Here is a 16,731-nt window from a genome sequence, read left to right on the forward strand (position 1 = left end):
TGATACGTTTCAAGAGGAATCCGTGTTTAAGAGCGATTCGAGTTTGTCGTTCGTTGCCGATTCGGCTCAGTTTCGTACGGGCTCATCTGCGATGCTCCGGTGATGAAGTTTGTTGGGAAATATTCGGTCCGGTTCGAAAGGCACCAGAAGCTGCGAGAGGAGCCAGCTTCACTCAAATTTCGCCTCTACACTGGTAAGATCAGAACAGCATACAATTTCAGAAAAGGAATCAGTAATGTCTGTGTGACAGAAAACTAAACGGGGAGATGCGATGATTCAGTGGTGAAAGAAAAAGACATCAAGAAAATTCAGAAAAAAAGTATGAATACGTGGACGGAAAAGATCGTCTGATGCAGACATATATTGCCGACCGTAGCAGAGCAGAAAGGGAACAGAATCTTTTTCCCAGCTTAAAACCGGGGTCCTCCCCATCTCTATCGACAAAGCCAGGAACGGAGTCTGTCAAAAGGGTAATCACTTTTATGTTGGAAACAGACCGCAGCAAGCTACGTTTAAAAGCCGCTCTTCAGTGAACGGCAGCCGGCTGAAACGCGTCTTTCTTCAGCGGCTCAAGCAGCAGAAACCGCGATTGATGTGTTTCAAGAGGAATCCGCGTTTAAGAGCGAGTCGAGTTTGTCGTTCGTTGCCGATTCGGCTCACTTTCGTACGGGCTCATCTGCGATGCTCCGGTGATGAAGTTTGTTGGGAAATATTCGGTCCGGTTCGAAAGACACCAGAAGCTGCGAGAGGAGCCAGCTTCACTCAAATTTCGCCTCTACACTCAGAACAGCATACAATTTCAGAAAAGGAATCAGTAATGTCTGTGTGCCAGAAAACTAAACGGGGAGATGCGATGATTCAGTGGTGAAAGAAAAAGACATCAAGAAAATTCAGAAAAAAAGTATGAATACGTGGACGGAAAAGATCGTCTGATGCAGACATATATTGCCGACCGTAGCAGAGCAGAAAGGGAACAGAATCTTTCCCCCAGCTTAAAACCGGGCTCCTCCCCATCTCTATCGACAACGCCAGGAACGGAGTCTGTCAAAAGGGTAATCACTTTTATGTTGGAAACAGACCGCAGCAAGCTACGTTTAAAAGCCGCTCTTCAGTGAACGGCAGCAGGCTGAAACGCGTCTTTCTTCAGCGGCTCAAGCAGCAGAAACCGCGATTGATGTGTTTCAAGAGGAATCCGCGTTTAAGAGCGAGTCGAGTTTGTCGTTCGTTGCCGATTCGGCTCAGTTTCGTACGGGCTCATCTGCGATGCTCCGGTGATGAAGTTTGTTGGGAAATATTCGGTCCGGTTCGAAAGACACCAGAAGATGCGAGAGGTGCCAGCTTCACTCAAATTTCGCCTCTACACTGGTAAGATCAGAACAGCATACAATTTCAGAAAAGGAATCAGTAATGTCTGTGTGACAGAAAACTAAACGGGGAGATGCGATGATTCAGTGGTGAAAGAAAAAGACATCAAGAAAATTCAGAAAAAAAGTATGAATACGTGGACGGAAAAGATCGTCTGATGCAGACATATATTGCCGACCGTAGCAGAGCAGAAAGGGAACAGAATCTTTTTCCCAGCTTAAAACCGGGGTCCTCCCCATCTCTATCGACAAAGCCAGGAACGGAGTCTGTCAGAAGGGTAATCACTTTTATGTTGGAAACAGACCGCAGCAAGCTAGGTTTAAAAGCCGCTCTTCAGTGAACGGCAGCCGGCTGAAACGCGTCTTTCTTCAGCGGCTCAAGCAGCAGAAACCGCGATTGATACGTTTCAAGAGGAATCCGTGTTTAAGAGCGATTCGAGTTTGTCTTTCGTTGCCGATTCGGCTCAGTTTCGTACGGGCTCATCTGCGATGCTCCGGTGATGAAGTTTGTTGGGAAATATTCGGTCCGGTTCGAAAGGCACCAGAAGCTGCGAGAGGAGCCAGCTTCACTCAAATTTCGCCTCTACACTGGTAAGATCAGAACAGCATACAATTTCAGAAAAGGAATCAGTAATGTCTGTGTGCCAGAAAACTAAACGGGGAGATGCGATGATTCAGTGGTGAAAGAAAAAGACATCAAGAAAATTCAGAAAAAAAGTATGAATACGTGGACGGAAAAGATCGTCTGATGCAGACATATATTGCCGACCGTAGCAGAGCAGAAAGGGAACAGAATCTTTTTCCCAGCTTAAAACCGGGGTCCTCCCCATCTCTATCGACAAAGCCAGGAACGGAGTCTGTCAAAAGGGTAATCACTTTTATGTTGGAAACAGACCGCAGCAAGCTACGTTTAAAAGCCGCTCTTCAGTGAACGGCAGCCGGCTGAAACGCGTCTTTCTTCTGCGGCTCAAGCAGCAGAAACCGCGATTGATGTGTTTCAAGAGGAATCCGCGGTTAAGAGCGATTCGAGTTTGTCGTTCGTTGCCGATTCGGCTCAGTTTCGTACGGGCTCATCTGCGATGCTCCGGTGATGAAGTTTGTTGGGAAATATTCGGTCCGGTTCGAAAGACACCAGAAGCTGCGAGAGGAGCCAGCTTCACTCAAATTTCGCCTCTACACTCAGAACAGCATACAATTTCAGAAAAGGAATCAGTAATGTCTGTGTGACAGAAAACTAAACGGGGAGATGCGATGATTCAGTGGTGTAAGAAAAAGACATCGAGAAAATTCAGAAAAAAAGTATGAATACGTGGACGGAAAAGATCGTCTGATGCAGACATATATTGCCGACCGTAGCAGAGCAGAAAGGGAACAGAATCTTTTTCCCAGCTTAAAACCGGGGTCCTCCCCATCTCTATCGACAAAGCCAGGAACGGAGTCTGTCAAAAGGGTAATCACTTTTATGTTGGAAACAGACCGCAGCAAGCTACGTTTAAAAGCCGCTCTTCAGTGAACGGCAGCCGGCTGAAACGCGTCTTTCTTCAGCGGCTCAAGCAGCAGAAACCGCGATTGATGCGTTTCAAGAGGAATCCGTGTTTAAGAGCGATTCGAGTTTGTCCTTGTTTGCCGATTCGGCTCAGTTTCGTACGGGCTCATCTGCGATGCTCCGGTGATGAAGTTTGTTGGGAAATATTCGGTCCGGTTCGAAAGACACCAGAATCTGCGTGAGGAGCCAGCTTCTTACGCTGGTAAGATCAGAACAGCATACAATTTTGGTAAGGAATCAGTAATGTCTGTTTTTATGAAAAGGAAAAATTGAGAGAAGTTTTGTTTCTTAGGAATTTTAAAGGTCATCAAAAAATTTTAAAGAAAAATTGTGAAAATGTGTACTGAAATGAAGGTCTGATGCTATCATTCTCTGCGAATGCTTGCTGAGCCTGCAGAGAACAGAAAATCCCCCCTGGCTAACAAAGGGGGCATCCCATCTTTTCTAAAAACACCATGAACAAAGTCTGATACAAGAGTAAACTGCGTAATGTTGGAATCAGACCTCAGCTGGCAGTGGAGATAAGCTGCTTTACAGCGCAAGGCAGCCGACTGATTAGCCCACTGATTAGAGACACAAATTTTTTCAAGCCTAATCCACAGTTAGGAGCGATTACAGCCAGACTTTTGCACTCCATTCGGACCTGATTATTTGAAAAGATTTGAAAGGGTTTAGGGTTAGAGTTTGGTTTAGGGGTATGGTTAGGGTTAGGTTTAGGGTTAGGATTAGGGTTAGGGTTAGTGCTTGTGGTTGCTTTTGGGGTAGGTTAATATTTACGGATAGGATTAGTGTTAGCGCTTGTGGCTGGTTTTGGAGTACGGGTAGGCTAAGGTTTAGGGATAGGATTATGGTTAGGGTTTGTGGTTGCATTTGGGGTAGGCGTAGTACCAGTGTTAGGTTTAGGGTTTGGGTTAGTGTTAGGGTTAGGGTATAGGGTTATGGAAAAGGGTAAGTGATTAAGGTTAGGATTACTGTTGGGGTTAGGGTTAGGGTTCGGTTTAGAGTTAGGGTTTGTGCTTGTGGTTGCTTTTGGGGAAGGGTTAGTGTTAAGGTTAAGGTTAGGGTTAGGAGTTACGGGTATGGGTTTCGGTTAAGGTTCCGGTAGAGATTGGGGTTAGTGTTAATGTTAAGGATAAGGTTAGGTTTAGTGTTAGGGTTAGGGTTAGGATTTGGGTTAGAGTTTGATTTTGGGTCAGGATTAGGGTTAGGGTTAGGCTAAGGGTTAGGGTAAGGCTTCAGGTTTAGGGTCATAGATTAGGTTTAGGGTTAGGGTTAGGTTTAGGTTTAGTGTTAGGGTTACGTTTGGGTTAGGTTTTAGGGTTGGGGTTGTGTTTGGGGTTTTGGTAAGGGTTAGGGTTACGGTTAGGATAAGGGTAAGGTTATGGGTTAAGGTTAGGGTTAGCGATAGGGATTACGCGTTTGTTTGGGGTTGGTGTTGGTGTTTCGGTTGTTTATAAAGGATATGGTTAGGGTATAGGTTAGGGTTAGGGTTAGGTTTAGGGTGAGAGTAAAATTTTGGGTTCGGTTTGGGTTTGGGATAGGGTTAGGGTTAAGCTTTTGTTACTGTTAGGGTTAGGGTCGGGTTAAGGTTAGGGTTAGGGTAGGGTTAGGGTTAGGTTTAGGGTTAAGGTGTGGGTTTGTGCTAGCGTTAAGGTTAGGTTTAGGGTTAGTGTTAAGTATATAGTTTTAGATTTACAGTAATTGTTAGGGTTAGGGTTAGGGCTTGAGTTAGGGTTAGGGTTAATGTGTTGTAAATAACTCCCAAGGATGATACTTCACAAAGAAATAGTATAGATGATGGTATATTTTGAGTTGTTCTATATAGATAGTGTACAAATAATACAAAAGAGAAGATGGCTCACCTTCAGGATTGTTATAGGTGTGAAGAACAATACACACCAATCGTTACCAACCGTAAAAGATTTATTGAGCAAGCAATTACCGAGCAAAACAGCGCTGGGCGGCTGGGAGTCTCTGCTCCACCAGAGGTGCGCAACGGCAGCCTCTCGATCCCACGATTTATTATTTCTTATCTCTACATTCATGTTTATCTTTCCCTTCCTGGGCTGCGCTGGCTGTTATGTGGGGGTCGTTCTCTGCCACCTGGTGATTGAGATGAAAAAGGCCGTAGGCCTCTTCAGCTTCGATCATGCGCACTTAAGAAGAGATTTTCACTTATTTTTTCTTTTTTCAGTTTCTTAGAAGGTCAATGCTACCTGTTGTTCATTGTCCAGTTGTTAGAACTAAGCGCTGTGGCTCCAATTTGCACAGTTCCAAAGTTCTTAGACAAAACATTTATACATGTATTTTGAATCTTCTACAAACTACATAGTTTTCAGAAAGCAAAACACTGAAAAAAACTGACACATCTGTCTTGAGTCGGTTTGATTAACAAATACAGCACTCATTTTTATCACAAGGATGATAAGGCTCTCAGGGTACTCCACGTGGAAGGGATCTCTGAGAAGAGATCCTTTCCTGGCGGTGGTCAGCCCTTAAATGGGGTTTGGGAGAGGTAGAGCCAGGCTCCCCCCATTCCAATCACGCAGGTATATCACCTCCACCTGTGCCCCCATGGCTGACTCGGTGCTCACCTCAGCTGACCAATCAGTGTTTCAGGCCATGATTCAGCAGTTCCCATACAGTTAGGGTTAGGTTTGGGGTTAGTGTTAGGGTTGGTGTTAGCTTTAATATATATATATATATATTTAATATTTTTATATTTAGTTTTACAGTAAGTTTTAGGGTAAGTTTTAGGTTTATTGTATATGGTTAGGTGTATGATTGGATTTAGTGTTAGGTTTAGGGTTAAAGATTTAGTCTTACAGTAGGTGTTAGGGAAGGATTTAGGTAACTTCAGCGGGTTTGGTGAAGACTGGCTTTGGTAGAAGGGTTATGTTTGATTTTGTATTAAGGTAAGGTTTTAGGGTATTTAGCTTTTTGTATTAAGATAAGGTTTTTACGGTTAGGGCTTGAGTTATGGATAGGGTGAGGGTTACGTTTTGCATACGGTTTGGGTTTGGGATAGGGTTAGGTTTAGGGTTTGGGTTACTGTTAGGGTTAGAGTATGATTAGGGTTGGGGTTAGGGTTAGGGGTAAGTTTAGGGTTAGGGTTTGTGTTAGCGTTAGGGTTAAGGTGAGGGTTACGTTTTGGGTTCAGTTTGGGTTTGGGATAGGGTTAGGTTTAGGGTTTGGTTTACTGTTAGGGTTATATTAGGGATAGGGTGTTGGGGAATGGCTTCAGGAACACAGAGGTCCTGGTAATATGTACGAGCATAGCTTGCACGGTAGCACAGACTACATGTGTATGGAAAAGTACTAGATACTGATAGGAGGTCACGATGCTCCTGGGCCAAGTGATAAACAGCTCAAGGTGGACAAGAACTGCTTCAGCTGAGCAACCCAAGCTGCCAAGACATCTATGGGAAACTTCTGTGATTATGTTGTTCACCCTGCTTTCAGTTGAAGAAGGCTTCACAGGACTGCTGATAATCGTAACTTTAGGTATTTTTAGAACAAGCTGTCCTTGATAGTCTATTCTGTTTAACTAGCAGGTGTTCTTCCCTTTGGGCTCTGTGTTATGCACTGGCCATGCTGATACGGTCCTCAAGGGAAAGTACACTGTGTGAACCTTGAGAAAAGTAAAAGCAGGAGATGGTCTGTGGCGAGTGGGAGAGGTAAAGTGCACTTTGAACAGGGGACGCCCTGCCAGCACTGCCTTTCACACCCGCCGCCGACGCATTCCTGTTTGGGTTTTTTAGGATTAGAATGATATCAAGAGTTACCTCCCTCAGGATGGTTTCTCACTGCTGTTAATTATTGGGAATTGCTTAAAGTTGTTATTCTCTGAGGCTCTCAGCCAATGATTGTGTGCTATTCTCTGTACGCCCCTGTCTTAAACACTATAAGAATAAGGCTGTCGGGGTAATAAATTGAAGCCTGATCATTCATGTATTGAGTCCTGTCGTGCTCCCCGCCCAAGAGCAATCCACTCAGACCCCGGGATTCCGCAACAATAGGGTTTGGGTTTGGGTTAAGTTTAGGGTTAAGTTTAGGGTTAGGGTTTGTGTTAGCATTAAGTTTAGTTTATGGTTAGGGTTTAGGTTAGGTTTAGAGTTAGTGTTAGCATTAGCGTTAGGTTTATAGATTTAGATTTACAGTAATTGTTAGGGTTAGGTTTAGGGACTGAGTTAGGGTTAGGATTAGTGTGGGGTAAATAACTCCAAAGGATGGTACTTCACAAAGAAATAGTATAGATGATCGTATATTTTGAGTTGTTCTATATAGAAAGTATACAAATAATACAAAAGAGAAGATGGCTCACATTCAGGATGATAAGGCTCGCAGGGGACTCCACGTGGAAGGGATCTCTGAGAAGAGATCCTTTCCTGGCGGTGGTCAGCCCTTAAATGGGGTTTGGGAGAGGTAGAGCCAGGCTCCCCCCATTCCAATCACGCAGGTATATCACCTCCACCTGTGCCCCCATGGCTGACTCGGTGCTCACCTCAGGTGACCAATCAGTGTTTCAGGCCATGATTCAGCAGTTCCCATACAGTTAGGGTAGGGTTAGGGTTTAATTTGGTGTTGGTGTTAGTGTTAGGGTTGGTGTAAGCTTTAAAGATTTAGTTTTACAGTAAGTTTTAGGTTATTGTATAGGGTTAGGTGTATGATTGAATTTAGTGTTAGGTTTAGGGTTAGGGCAAGGCTTAGGGCTAAAGATTTAGTCTTACAGAAAGTGTTAGGGAAGGATTTGGGTAATTTCAGCGGGTTTGGTGAAGACTGGCTTTGGTAGAAGGGTTATGTTTGATTTTGTATTAAGGTAAGGTTTTGGCTTAGGGTTAGGGTTAGGGTTAGGGTACAGATTAGGGTTGGGGTTAGTGTTAGGGATAGGGTTAAGTTATATGGTTAGGGTTAGACTAAGATTTAGGGTTAGGGTGAGGGTTAGGGTTAGGTTTAAGGATAAGTATAAATATTTAGTTTTACAGTAAGTGTTAGGGTATGAGTCAGGCCGTGATTCAGCAGTTCCCATACAGTTAGGGTAGGGTTAGGCTTAGGGTTACGGTTAGGGTTATGTTTAGGGTTATGTTTAGGGTTAGGTTTGGGGTTAGGGTTTGGGTTGGTGTTACTGTTAGGGTTATGTTAGTGTTAAGTTTTGGGTTAGGGTTAGGCTAAGATTTAGGGTTAATGTGATGGTAAGGGTTAGGCTTAGGTTTAAGCTTAAGTTTAAAGCTTTAGTTTTACAGTAAGTGTTAGGGTATATTTTAGGTTACTGGATAGTCTATGATTGGATTTAGGGTTAGGGTTAGGGTATGTGATAGCTTTAGAATTAGTGTTAGGTTTAGAGTAAGGCTTAGGGTTAAAGATTTAGTCTTACAGTAAGTGTTAGGGAAGGATATAGGTAATTTCAGTGGGTTAGGTGAAGATTCGCTTTAGTAATATGGTTACGTTTTGATTTTGGATTAGTCTTAGTGTAAGGTTTTGGATTAGGTATAAGTTCAGGGTTAGGGTTGCGGTTAGGGTTAGGGTTTAGGTTAGGATTAGGGTAGGGTTAGGGTTAGGATTATGTTTAGTGTTACGGTTAGGGTTAGGGCTTGAGTCAGTTTTACGGTTAGGGTTAAGTTTTGGGTTTGGGATAGTGTTAGGATTAGGGTTTAGGGTTAGGGAACGGGTTAGGGTTACTGTTAGGGTTAGGGTTTAGGGTTAGGGAACGGGTTAGGGTTACTGTTAGGGTTAGGGAACGGTTAAATTTAGGGTTAGGGAATGGTTAAGTTTAGGGTTAGGGGGTTTGCGTTAGCATTAAGGTTAGGTTATTTTTAGGGTTAAGGTTAGGTTTAGAGTTAGGGTTTGTGTTATTGTTAGGTTTATAGATTTAGATTTACAATAATTGTTAGGGTTAGGGCTTGAGTTAGGGTTAGTGTTAGTGTGGGGTAAATAACTCCAAAGGATGGTACTTCACAAAGAAGTAGTATAGATGATGGTATATTTTGAGTTGTTCTATAGGTAGTTGTCACCGGTTTGCGGGACAGTTTGACCCGGTACCGTGACCATTGAGGCAGGGGACCCACGGGCCCACACCCTGGGGAAGGGGAAGGGGAAGAGGGAAAAAAAGGACAAAGGGAGATGGGCCTAGGAGCAAAACAGCCGCAACGATCTGAGGAGGAAAGCTAATTTAGTAAATAAGATATCAGAAAGAAAAATAACACAATATAATATAATATAATTGGAATTGAGGCAAATGAATCAAATAAAATGAACAAGAGAGAGAGTGTGCGATAAACCGAAGGCCTTACGCTAACGCTGAAGGCGGACGGCTGCAACAAACACCCACTGCCGAGCTCGGTCCTGAAGGGAAGAGAGAGTCCCGTGACCGCAGACAGTTTTTATCTTTCCCTCTGGGCGGAATTATGTAAAAATGCAAAGCATCGCAAAGTCCTCTGGGGAATGTAGTTCTCTTCTGAAACAGGTACACCCAGAACTATCGACGATCCACAGAGCTGGAGCATTAACTCCTTAACTCCCAATATACCACGCGATGTCATGATGTGGAATATCAGTAATACAACAAAAATCATAAAACCATAACATTCCACCCCTTATTCAACATCATTTCATCATGCTTAATATATATATATATACATAAAGAAACAATGATTCACAAGCATTAAATACAAACACATACAACATACATATATACATATATACATGCTAATAGAATTACTGAGGGCACTCACCCCACATCAAATTCCCTTGTGGTAAAACACTGAACATCCCCATTCTTCTGTTTCACCCACCAGGTAGACCCAGGTCCCTGAGCAAAAACAGTCCCACGGAGAGTTTTGCCCTCTCCAGAAGCTGGAAGAACCCAAACCGCTTTTCCCAACAAGTTCTTCACATGTACTACAGGGACCTTATCTCCCTCTACAGTAGGTAGAGAGCTGGATTGGACAGGACCATCGCGATTGATGGATCCTCTGGTGTTGACCAACCAGGTGGCTTCTGACAAATTCTTCTCCCAGTGCTTAAATGTCCCGCCACCCATTGCTTTCAACATTGTTTTTAACAACCCATTGTACCTTTCAATTTTACCAGAAGCTGGTGCATGATAGGGGATATGATAAATCCACTCGATGCCATGAGCTTTGTATTGCCCAAGTATTTACAAGAGAATTTTTTGAAATGAGTTCCATTATCGGACTCAATTCTTTCTGGAGTGCCATGTCACCATAGGACTTGTTTCTCGAACCCTAAGATGGTGTTTCAGGCGGTAGCATGGGGTACTGCATATGTTTCAAGCCACCCAGTAGTTGCCTCCACCATGGTGAGCACATAACGCTTACCATTGCGAGATCGTGTCAAGGCAACCTGCCACACCTCCCCATATTTATACTTTTGCCATCGTCCTTCCTCCCAAAGAGGTTTCATCCTCTTGGCTTGTTTAATTGTGGCGCATGTATCACAGTCATGGATAACCTGGTGCAATGGCATCCATAGTTAAGTCCACCCCTCGGTCTCTAGCCCACCTACATGTTGCATCTCTTCCTTGATGGCCCGAGGTCTCATGGGCCCACCGAGCTAGAAATAATTCACTCTTGTGTTGCCAGTCCAAGTCTACTCGAGCCACCTTAACTTTGGCAGCTCGAGCTACCTGATGGTTATTTTGTTGTTCTTCAGTTGCCCGGCTCTTAGGAACATGAGCATCTACATGGCGCAACTTTACAACCATATTCTTTATTCGGGCAGCAATGTTTCTCCACAGTTCAGCAGCCCAAATAGGTTTACCCCTCCGTTGCCAACCATTTTGTTCCCATTGCTGTACCCACCCCCATAAAGCATTTGCCACCATCCATGAGTCAGTGTAAAGATAAAGCACTGGCCACCTCTCTCATTCAGCAATATCTAAGGCCATCTGGACAGCCTTTACCTCTGCAAATTGACTTGATTCTCCTTCTCCTTCAGTGGCCTCTGCAACTTGTCGTGTGGGGCTCCACACAGCAGATTTCCATCTGCGGTGCTTACCCACAATGCAACATGATCCATCTGCGAACAGGGCATATCTCTTTTTGTTGTCTGGTAGTTCATTATATGGTGGGGCTTCTTTAGCACGTGACACCTCCTTTGCTGGCATTGTTCCAAACTTCTTAGCTTCAGGCCAGTCCATGATCACCTCCAGGATTCCTGGACGGTTGAGGTTCCCCATCCGAGCTCGCTTGTGTAATCAGTGCAGTCCATTTACTCCAAGTGGCATCAGTAGCATGATGGGTAGAGGGAGCTGACCCTTTGAACATCCAGCTCAGCACTGGCAGTCGAGGTGCCAGGAGGAGCTGCATTTCAGTACCGATTACTTCGGAAGCAGCTCGAACCCCCTCGTACGCGGCTAAGATCTCCTTCTCAGTTGGAGTGTAGCGCTCCTCAGACCCCCTGTAGGCCCGACTCCAGAATCCGAGGGGTCGGCCTCGGGTCTTTCCAGGAGCTTTTTGCCACAAACTCCAAGTGGGACCTTCCTTTCCAGCAGCAGTGTAGAGGATGTTCTTTACATCCTGTCCCATCCGCAATGGCCCTGGCTATCAAAGCACGGGCTGTCTCCTGCTTAATTTGCTCAAAAGCCTGCTGCTGCTCAGGGCCCCATACAAGATCATTCTTCTTCCGCGTCACCCGATAGAGAGGGCTCACAATGAGACTGTAGTTTGGAACATGCATTCTCCAAAAGCCCACTACACCCAGAAAAGCTTGGGTTTCTGTCTTACTGGTGGGTGGAGACATGGCAGTAATTTTGTCAATCACATCTGTTGGGATGTGACGACGTCCATCTTGCCACTTCATACCTAGGAGCTGAATTTCTTGTGCAGGCCCTTTCACTTTGCTTTGCTTGATAGCAAAGCCAGCTCGTAGGAGAATTTGGATAATCTGCTCTCCTTTCTCAAAGACTTCCTCTGCTGTATTGCCCCATACAACAATGTCATCAATGTATTGCAGATGCTCAGGAGCACCACCCTGTTCCAATGCAGTTTGGATCAACCCATGGCAAATGGTTGGACTGTGCTTCCACCCCTGGGGCAAACGGTTCCAGGTGTACTGAACGCCCCTCCAGGTGAAGGCAAACTGCAGCCTGCATTCTGTGGCCAGAGGAATTGAAAAGAAGGCATTGGCAATGTCGGTGGTGGCATACCACTTGGCTGCTTGTGACTCCAGTTCGTACTGGAGTTGTAGCATGTCTGGCACAGCAGCACTCAGTGGGGGTGTGACTTCATTCAGGCCACGGTAATCTACCGTCAGCCTCCATTCTCCACTGGCTTTACGCACCGGTCATATGGGGCTGTTAAAAGGTGAGTGAGTTTTGCTGATCACTCCCTGGCTCTCTAGCTGACGGATCAAGTTATGAATGGGGAGCAAGGAATCCCTGTTGGTGCGGTACTGCCATCTGTGCACCGTTTCTGTAGCAATTGGTGCCTGTTGCTCCTCCACTTGTAGCAACCCCACAACAGATGGATCTTCTGACAGGCCAGGTAAAACAGATAGCTGCTTAATGTTGTCTGTGTCCACGGCAGCTATTCCAAAAGCCCATCGGTACCCCTTGGGATCCTTAAAGTGCCCCCTTCTGAGATAGTCTATACCGAGTATGCATGGAGCCCCCTCCCCTGTCCGGTCACTATAGGATGCTTCTGCCAGTCTTTACCAGTGAGGCTTATTTCTGCCTCCAACACAGACAATTCCTGAGAGCCCCCAGTCACTCCAGAGATATAGATCAGTTCTGTCCCTTTATAACTCGAAGGCATTAGAGTACACTGTGCACCAGTATCCACCAGTGCCTCATATTTTTGTGGTTCTGATGTGCCAGGCCACCGAATCCACACAGTCCAATACACTCTATTACCCCTCTCCCTCCTCTGGCTGAGGGCAGGGCCCCTCTATTGGTTACCTGTAGTGACAGGAACAACTTCACTGGTCGTTGGTCTGTGTTGTAATTCTCTCACCCGTGCTCGCAGTGCAGGGGTGGGCTTTTGATGCCATTCCTTCATATCTTCTCCATTTTCAAGTAAGTAACTCCACAGAGCCGCGCGTGACATGAAGTTAGTGAAGTGAGTGCTGTCATTTGCTCGAGCAGGACGGCGTTTGCTTCTGATAGCTGCAATCATTTCAACCCTATCAATCAGTCGGGATACTTTCTCTAACACGTCTCCCATCTGTCCTTCTAACCTTGATATGGCTGAAATGGAAGCGTGTGATGGTGGAAATTTTTGTTCAAAGTTTTGAAGTGTAAGAATCTGTTCAAAAACTGGGGGTTTTCTGTCTTGGTCCTCGTATCTGTTGAACATTGGCACTAGTGTACCGGCGTACCTTTCTGGTGCTGTTTTTGGAAGCTTCTGACATATTTCGGGTGTACTCCTTACTTTCTCCGGATCATGGTCCCGATCTTCAGGATCTAACGTGGGATCATACAGCATTTCCACCACAGCCGTTTCTCTCAAATACTGGATGCCTTCCTCAATAGTTTTCCATCTTTTCACTTTTAGGTGCCAGGTCACTCTTGTAGGGATATCTTTCCCTCACAGCTACTTACTGTTGCCAGAGGCTGGCGATTCCATCCATATACCTGCTGATCCCTCTGTCGACAGCCGGATCACGGGCAATGTTTCCTAGTTGGCGAGCTTCGTTACAGTCGAGGGACACGCTTTGGCCCCGTTGTCCCAACACCAAAGCAACCAAGTGACAATACTCTCATCTGGACGTCAAATAAACTCCTTTCTTGAGCCTTGGATCTCAGACATTTTCATGGGTCGACGAAACGTGGTAACTTTGACTCTTTCATCATCCTCATCATCACTATGTCCACGCCTCTCACTTTTCTCTGTTGCCTTTCTTGGTGGTGGTGGTGTTGAGGCCTCCCCCTCGCCTGTATCTTCCTCTTCTTTCGCCACCTCTTCTTTGCGTTCTAGGCGTGAGGACACACGTTTCCATTTCTGGCCTTCCACCGGGGCAACTGACTTTGATACCGGAGCTTTCTTTGGCTGGTCAGATGTGCCTGGGAGGTTTTCCTCTTTGGTCTGAGCCTCAGTTTGGACACTCTCTCTCTCCAGAACAGTACATATACCTCGGTAAGCATAAGCCAAGCCCCAGATAAGCTGTTCCACCTCAGATCTTTCTGAGCCGCAACACCCATTACTCAGATACAGGCCTAGCTCCTCAGGATCCTGCAAGTGTTCAGGAGTAAAATCCCATGGCACCGGGGGACCCCGTGCTTCTAATTTATTTCCTAAAACTCTCCACTTTCCCTGCCATTCAACATTCTCTGTTTCTGGGAAAAGCTTCCTCCACATGGTGTAAAGTGCTATTATAAGGGATGTATTCAGAAGGTCTAATATCCCAAATGCTAACGTAGTCCCTAAACCCTATATAGGGTTAGGGCAAGGCTCAGGTTAAGATTTAGTATTACAGTAAGTGTTAAAGAAGGATTTATGTAATTTCAGCGGGTTTGGTGAAGATTGTCTTTAGTAATAGGGTTATGTTTAGATTTTGGATAAGTGTGTGGGTAAGGTTTTGGCTTAGGGTTAGGGTTAGGGTACGGATTAGGGTTGGGGTTAGCGTTAGGGTTAGGGTTAAGGTATAGGGTTAGCATTAGGCTAACATTTAGGGGATAGGGTTAGTGTTAGGTTTAGAGTTATCATTAGGTATAGGTTTCGGGTTAGGGTTAGTGTTAGGATTGGGTTAGGGGTTAGTTTTGGGTTTGGGGTTGGTGGACTTAGGGGTAGGATTAGGTTTAGGTTTCGGGTTAGGTTTAGTATTAGGGTTAAGGTTACGTTTATTGTTAGGGTTATGTTTAGGTTTAGGTTTTGGGTTAGGCTTAGGGATACGGTTAGTTTTGGTTTAGGATTAGGATTAGGGTTTAGGGTTAGGGTTAGGGATAGGTTTGTGTTTAGATCAGGATTAGGGTTAGGGTTAAGGTAGTTATAAGATTTAGGGTTAGAGTTAGATTTAGTGTTAGGGTAAGGGTTAGTCTCAAGTTTAATGTTAGGGTTAGGGTTAGGATAAGGGTTAGGTTTAGGGTAAAATTAGGGTAGGGTTAGGGTTTGGGTTAGGGTTAGGGTTATGGTTAGGGTTTAATTTGGAGTTGGGTTTGGTTTAGGTTTAGGGTTAGGGTTAGGTTTAGGGTTAGGTTTATGGTTAGGGTTAGCGTTAGTGTTCGGGTTTGTGTTAGTTTTCGGGTTAGGATTTAGGGGTTCGTTTGGTGCTGGGGTTGTGGTTAGCTATAGGGTTAGAGATAGGGTAAGGTTTAGTGTTAAGTTTAAGGTTAGTGTTAGTGTTAGTATAGCGGTTTGGTTTAGGTTAGGGTTAGGGTAGTGTTAGGTTTAGGGTTAGGGGAAGCGTTAGGGTTGGGGTTAGGGTAAGTATATAGGGTTAGGGTTAAGGGTAAGGTTTTAGGGTTAGAATTTGTGTTAGTGTGAGGGGTTAGGGTTAGCGTTGGTGTTGGGTTTTGGGTTGGGGTTGGGTTTGCATTTGTTGTTGGGTTAGGGTCAGGGTTTGGGTTAGGGTTAGGGTGTAGTGTTACATTTTGTGTTAGTGTTAGGTATAGGGTTTGAGTAAGGGTTAGGGTTTGTTGTTAGGGGTTTGGGTTGGGGTTTGGGTTTGGGTTGGGTTTGGTGTTGAGGTTGCAGTTAGTGTTAGTGATAGTGTTAGGGCCAGGGTTAGGGTTAGTGTTAGGATTAGGGTTGGGGTTAGGGGTAGGGGTAGGAGTCCGGATATTTTTGGTCTAGGATTGGAATTTAGGGTTAGGGTTATTGTTGGGGTTAGGATTGGAGCTTGAGGTTGGGTTTTGGGTAAGGGTAGGGGTAAGGTTCGGATTAGGGTTAGGGTTAGTGTTAGTGTTAGGGTTAGGTTTAGGTTTAGGGTTAGGGTTAGGGTTACGATTTAGGATAATGTTGAAGGTTAGGGTTTGGGTTGGGTTAGTGTTAGGGTTTATGGGTTTGGTTTTGGGTTTGGGGTTGGGGATTGTGTTGGTGTTAAGGATAGGGTCAGGATTAGAGTTAGGGTTAGGCTCAGGGTTAGGTTTAGGGTTCAGGTTTAGGGTTTAGGGTTATAGTTTAGGGTTAGGGTTAGGGTTAAGGTTAGGTTAAGGGCTTGTGGTTGGGTTTGGGGTAGGGGTAAGTGTAGTGGTAGGAGTAGAATTAGTTTTGGTTTAGTGTTAGGGTTAGGGTGAAGTTTCGGGTTAGGGTTAATGGTAATGGTTTAGGGTTAGATTTAGGATTGGAGTTACGGTTAAGGGTAAGAGTTTAGGTTTAGGGTTGCGTTTGGGGTTGGGTTAGGATTAGGGTTAGGGTAGGAATGTAGGTTTAGGTTTAGGAGTAGTGTTAGGTTTAGGGCTTGTTTTTGGGTTTGGGGTAGGGGTAGGGGTAAGTTTAGGGTTAGGGTTAAGTTATAGTGTTAGGGGTTAGGGTTAGGATGAAGGGTTATGGTTTACGTTAAGTGTTTAAGGTTAGGGATAGGGTTGAGGTTAGGGTTAGATTTAGGGTTAGGGTTATGGGTATGGGTTTGGGTTTGGGTTGGGGTTGTGGTTGGAGTTGGGGTTGGTGTTTGTGTTAGTGTTAAGGATAGGGTTAAGGTTAGGGTCAGGGTTAAGATTTGGGTTAGGGTTAGGTTTTGGGTGAGGATTAGTGTCAGGGTTAGGCTTAGGCTTTGGGTTTAGTGTTTAGTGTTCTTTAGAGTTAGGTTGAGGTTTAGAGTTAAGGGTTAGAGTAGGGTTAGGCTTAGGCTTAGGGTTAGTGTTAGGTTTGGGGTTAGGGGTTAGTGTTGGGGTTCGGGTTGCTGTTGGATTTAGGCTTAGGGTTA

Source organism: Cyrtonyx montezumae, unplaced genomic scaffold (assembly GCF_038088225.1).
Source record: "Cyrtonyx montezumae isolate F1298 unplaced genomic scaffold, pur_monq_1.0 scaffold_26, whole genome shotgun sequence".
NCBI lineage: Eukaryota > Metazoa > Chordata > Aves > Galliformes > Odontophoridae > Cyrtonyx > Cyrtonyx montezumae.